The following is a 6000-nucleotide window of genomic DNA, read 5'->3' on the forward strand; positions in this document are numbered from 1 at the left end:
GCACTACGAGGTAACCACATACAAGGAACACGTCAAGGGTAAATATGAACGACAAAAACAAGGAGGGGAACAAAGTAAAGGATCCAAAGACTCGATTGAGACTGATCGGAGAACACGCATTAGCAGAACTGTAACATAAGTAAAAAATGTGTGCACAAACACGGAAACCGGCACAGGGCCAGGAAAACGCAGCTGTAGAGGAAGTGAACCGCATCACAAACAATGCCTACAGTTATCCAAAGAGGATGGGATCTTTTTTGCCACCCACTATGTCATGGGCATTCGGCCCTCAGCCTTCCCGTATTTCCTATCGCAGGCCGAAAACCAGCAAAGCTCCTGAGGAGTGTAGTTAGCATTCGCAAAAAGTCGGTGCGTTTCGTCAAGATCCCGAACGACAAGGAGATTGGCGGCGTTGTTCTGGATAAGCCCAAGGATATGAATCTAGAGAAAAGGAGAAAGAAAGGATGAGAGAAAAAAGGAAAACTTACCCATGAAATCGATAAAATACGATCGATGGGCACATGCAAAATGGGAACATGGGTTATCACTATCATGGGGAGCCCGGCGATAGCTGATGGGTATCGGTGCCCTGTAGGATGAAATGCAAGATCAACGCGAGAGACTTGAGCGGAGGCCCCCTGGGTTATCTATGGCTGATCGGTGATCAGTGCGATCAGACGGAGGATCGGCGCGGGGAATTTAAAATTACAACGAGGAGGACGACCATCGCTGTAGAAACTCAATGGAGTTAAAAGCGTCAAGGAAGCAAAGGCTGGGATATGCAAGGAAACCAAGTACGGGGCGAATGTGAGGAGTTGAATAACTCCCCACAAATCCCAGCAGCAGTAACAACGGTTGAAGAGAAAGAGAGTCCATGGTTGTAGAAAAAGGAGACCTAGGTTGGGCAACAAGAGAGTTTGGAGATCAAGGTTAGAGAATAAGACGGCTTGGAGACCAAGGATGAAGAATAAGACAGTTTGAACCCAACGTGCACAGAATGCGAAGGTGGAGACTTGGGGGGCAGAGCGACGGGTGCCGTTAAGTTTGCACCGTTAGAGGAAGTGCTACATCTCGGCAGCGGAGCGGACGAGCCTGGGGGCCCTATATAAAACCCCAGTGTGCTGGCAGGAGAATCAGTAGATCACGAGGAGTGTAACCATCAAGATCAGTCAAGATATCAAAGCGAACAGTCAATCTAACTAAGTAAACTGCAAGGGTACCACAACAAGTCGAGGCGTCGGAAGCAGCGCCTTGGGAGCCTACGAAAAGCAAGATCGCGACGTCAAGACGTTCGGGATTGGGATACCAGTAATCTCCGAATTGGGACACAAGTTGCTAAGGTCCAGCATCACACGGTTAGGTCAAAGAGATCTGCATTCGGGTCAACTAAATCCTCGCATCACGCCTGAAGAGTCTTTCAGAGTTTGAGCAGTGAAGGTGAATTGTGTTCTTTCCAACTGAGCTACTGCGCGGTCACATTTATATAAATATAAATTTGAAGGGACGAACTCACAATCTACAAAAATCAGTTCGTTACAAACTTCTGCGTTCAGACCTCAAAAATCACTTCGTTACCATCCCTTCTGGGTGGAATGGTAGTCAAAAGAATTCACCGTTTGATGTTGTTTTGCGTATTTATTTTTATTATTATATTATCTTATATTATTTATTAGCTTTATACAAAAACTGAACACCTGGAGCTCGTACACCCACAGCTGCTTTTTTGCAAGCGATAATGCGTTTTACATGCATGTGTCGAAAGCCACAACGCATTTGGTAAAAACTGTGCGGCTCTTCATCAACAACGAGCATCGAGCGATAAAGTCCAGAATGGCATTTTATTCCTCCGCAATCTCCGCATTTCAGCAGACTCTGGGAAGTGGCAGTCGGATTTGAGGAGCTGCGAACTTTACTATGTCACATTGGTACTATCATAAATTTACGACCGTTATTGAGCACTTAAGCCTCATTCAGCAACGCTCTAAATGGCGTACCTCCGGCTCTGCCTTGGCAGTCAACCATGTGGTGCTGGTTAGGGATGAGAACATACCCCCGATGAAGTGGCCGCTGGCAAGAAATATGAATCTCGACGAATAGAAATAAAATATTTATAATGATTTCAGTCAGAAGTTTGCAACGCAGTGAAAGGGACGTTTCCGACCCCATAAAGTATATATATATTCTTGATCAGCGTCACTAGAAGAGTCGATTAGCCATGTCCGTCTGTCCGTCCGTTTCTACGCAAACTAGTCTGCCAGTTTTAAAGCTATCGGGCTGGAATTCCAAAAGTCTTTTGTCTATTGCAGGCAGTATATAAGTCGGAAACACAACTATATCTTATAGCTCCCATAGGAACTATCGGGGAAAAAATTAAAAAAAACTATATCTTTGGTGTTTTTTAATATTAACATAGGTTAAGCTCGGATATAACATTTTTAAATTAGTTCTGAATTTTGAATTAAATTTTATCAAAATCGGACGACTATATCAAATAGCTGTCATAGCTGAATGATCGGAAAATTGGAAAAATAATATGAAACAAATTATAGCTTTGGGGATTTTTCACATATTATTTTATAATATTGGGTATATAATTTTTTATATTTTTAGGAATTCCGAATTCAATTTAATAAAAATCGGACTACTCTAACAGATAGATTTAAAAAAATTGTGTAAAATAAGGAATGAAATTTTTTTTATTATCACTGCTGACTTTACAGCAAGAATCCTTAAAAATTTCACATGGTGTTACTAAAGTTGATTGTTTTTTATAACTGCAAGGTTATACAAACTTCAGTTTGCCGAAGTTAACTTTCTTTCTTGTTACTTTTCGATTAACCTATAAAATGATTGCCACCCCAACGCAAATGCCTACAAACCGTAAGCAAACTACAAAAAATTGTCCATATGAACGCTAATATCTTGGAAATATAAGAGTTGGACAGTTAAGACTTCAGATTTTCATTTCTTAGCTTCATCACCATTGAGCAAAAGATAAAACTGATCACGCATACTCTAAACATTTAATTACAAATTATTTCGAAATAGTGAAGTATTACATAAATTATATTCCTAAGAGTAAGATGTCATGTCAAAATCACTGACACTATAATAAAAAGAAGGAAAACGCTATAGTCGAGTGCCTCGACTATCAGATACCCGTTACTCAGCTTGAGGGAGAAAAATAAGAATGGAGATAAGCAGCAAAGAAATATTCTAAAGCGCCACCTACCGGCTATTTTGGTAATTGTTATGTGGGCGGCAGACAGTTTTAAGCGTTTTAGCAAATATTTTTTAGGTTAATCGAAAGGTTTTAATGAAACAAATACGTTTTAGCAAAAAAAATTTCTAGCATGACAATTGTGGCTACCACAGTTTTGGGCGGTTAGTGGGCGTTAGAGTGGGCGAGGCACATTTTTTTGGGTCAATCGATAGGTATTGATGAGACAAATACATATCACTTAAAATTTTTGTTTTATCATAAAAACTATATGCGCTACAAACTTGCGCTGCGCAGGAACCCCAGGAAACTGCATGCCAAGTCTGACAGTTCTAGTTTTCGAGATCTCAGCGTTCATACGGACAGACGGACATGGCTAGATCGACTCGGCTAGTGATCCTAATCATGAATATATATTCTTTATGTGGTCGGAAACGCTTCCTTATACCTTGTACGTACTTTCCAATGAATCTAGTAACCCTTTTACTCTACGAGTAACGGGTATAGTAATTTGTTTTCATTATTTTTTAAAATTAACATCGTCATTCGTTCACTCCTTAGAAGCCATCCAGTCACTCTTGCTATAATTATCGATTTCCATTTAGCCATTATTCAATCCCTATATTGTCTTGCATCGAAAAGCAAGACGGACTGAAAAAACCTCTGTAAGGGAATAATAAGTGTAACCTGTTTGGATTTCAGCGGTCTAGCCTTATTAAAGAAGGACGTTATTTGTGTTCTGCAGTTTCGTTTTGAATGGAAGTACCCCGCTAACGTTCGCCTTTAGTCTACTCAACCAGCTTTGTTCTCGCACAGTTAATTTGCGGCCTAACGGTGAGTTTTGAGTTCAGTCTAACAACAAGATATTAAATTGGCTTCCGTGTTTTATGACCCTTCCGCTATGGAAAATATCTACAGTACCTAAACGCTGAAGAGCTAGAAAACGAACGAAACTTATTTAGTCGGACTATGTTTTACAAGTTTGTTGGTACAGTACGCTTTAGCAAAATCGTAAAACTAAACCCAAATAAATCTTATTTTGCGTATAACTTTTGATCGAAGCATCCGAGTTTGACAGTTGCGGCATCATTCGAAGCGTATTTTAATTCTTTGTATTTTTGCAATATTTTGTTTTATGTATCATTTGTAACCATCGGACGGTTACTGTAGATTTTAATTTCTTTGTGTATATATAGTAGTCGTCTTCGCACACCCCCCTGTTGCGTTACTAAGTCGACTGCCGACCACAGTTTTCGTTGCAATGCCCGACTATCGAGAGCTGCGACCAGGGGCGTAGCCCATCTAAATGTCGCTAATATATTTCTCTCAAGAGGTCGACAAGCAACGATCATACTTAAATTGTTACAAAATATTAGATTCTAGAATATACTGAATATATATAAAATTCTAGGTCTAAATACCAGTGTACTACATGAAGAAGATCTGAAAAAAGATAGTTGGTAACATTGTTGATATACAATCATAATATATTCACTTTTTATATCCGTTACTACTGCAGAAAAAGTGTGTATAAGATTCGTCGCAAAGTATGTAACAGGTAGAACGAAACGCTTCAAACCCTATAAAGTACGTACAAAGATCACCTGTCCGATCCGAATAAATGCTGTGATCTCAAAAACTATAAAAGCTACAAACTATATTTTAGCAGGGTGCCATCCCACTCGAACATCCACATAACGTCCAAAACTGTGGATCCAACAGATTTAATGATAGAATAATAATTTTTAGGGGTATGTTTTGTGTCGTGTAAGGCAGCAGCCGCCACCTAGCTTATAAATAAGTTTTATAAGCAAATATAATGATAATAGATATTTATCACCTTTGTTGGTCGCAAGCTGACTCTTTCTTTCTCTCTCAGCCCCTCAATCTCAACGAGCTTACCTTATCTTTAGCATCAAAGTTCTCGATCTAAAGCTTTTTCCCCGCCAATCATCTAAGGCGGGAGTTAGCTTCGTATTTACTCTCATTGCATGCGCTCCGTATATTGGCAAATTGTAGCTGTCACTTCCGCTCCCTACATTCAGTAAATGGTACTCAAGAGGAAAGACATAGAATTACTAATAACTGTGGATCCATTTTTAATATTACTAACTTACCTTCCACTATCTCTATATTATGGGGTACTTTTGCCCCCTAAGAGCCGCCAAGACGAGGCTTGGCGACTAGGCCTTAGTTAAAAATTTTTTTTAAGGGGCCATCACCTCCCGCAGATAAAGAAGAAGAGGCATCACAGCTTTCTGCATTTCTTGGTCCGGCAGTCTGCTAGAGGCCCTTGGTTCGGAACCCCTTGCATGTGGTCTTACTGTTCAGAGTACTATTCTCTTTTTAGCGAAGTCCTTGCACACAACATTTAGGACTTGTCGGGCCAATCATGACAAGGTTGTCCTGGGATGAGAATCTTCCACAGTGTTAAGAAATGTTCTTTATTATTATAATTGTATAATTTAAGTCAAGATAGTTCAATACTTATTTAATTCGAATCCGCTTGGTTACGGCGCGGCGAAGAGCGGTTGTAGAGGAAGAGAGTTTGTAGACCAAGATTGGCAGAGCGAGAGCCGTGTGCAACAAGGAGACGGCTTTAAGTGGAGGTATCAAGGCCATCCAAGCTACCAAGACGTTTATAATATTACACTTAAAAATAAACCAACGACGGACCTGTGAATTCTGTGCTTTCTCAATGAGCTACTGCGCGGTCACATTAATATAAATTTGGTGGGATGAACACACAATCTACTGAGCTATCTGAACGAATCTCATAG

The sequence above is a fragment of the Drosophila biarmipes genome, chromosome 3L (assembly GCF_025231255.1).
Source record: "Drosophila biarmipes strain raj3 chromosome 3L, RU_DBia_V1.1, whole genome shotgun sequence".
Classification (NCBI taxonomy): domain Eukaryota; kingdom Metazoa; phylum Arthropoda; class Insecta; order Diptera; family Drosophilidae; genus Drosophila; species Drosophila biarmipes.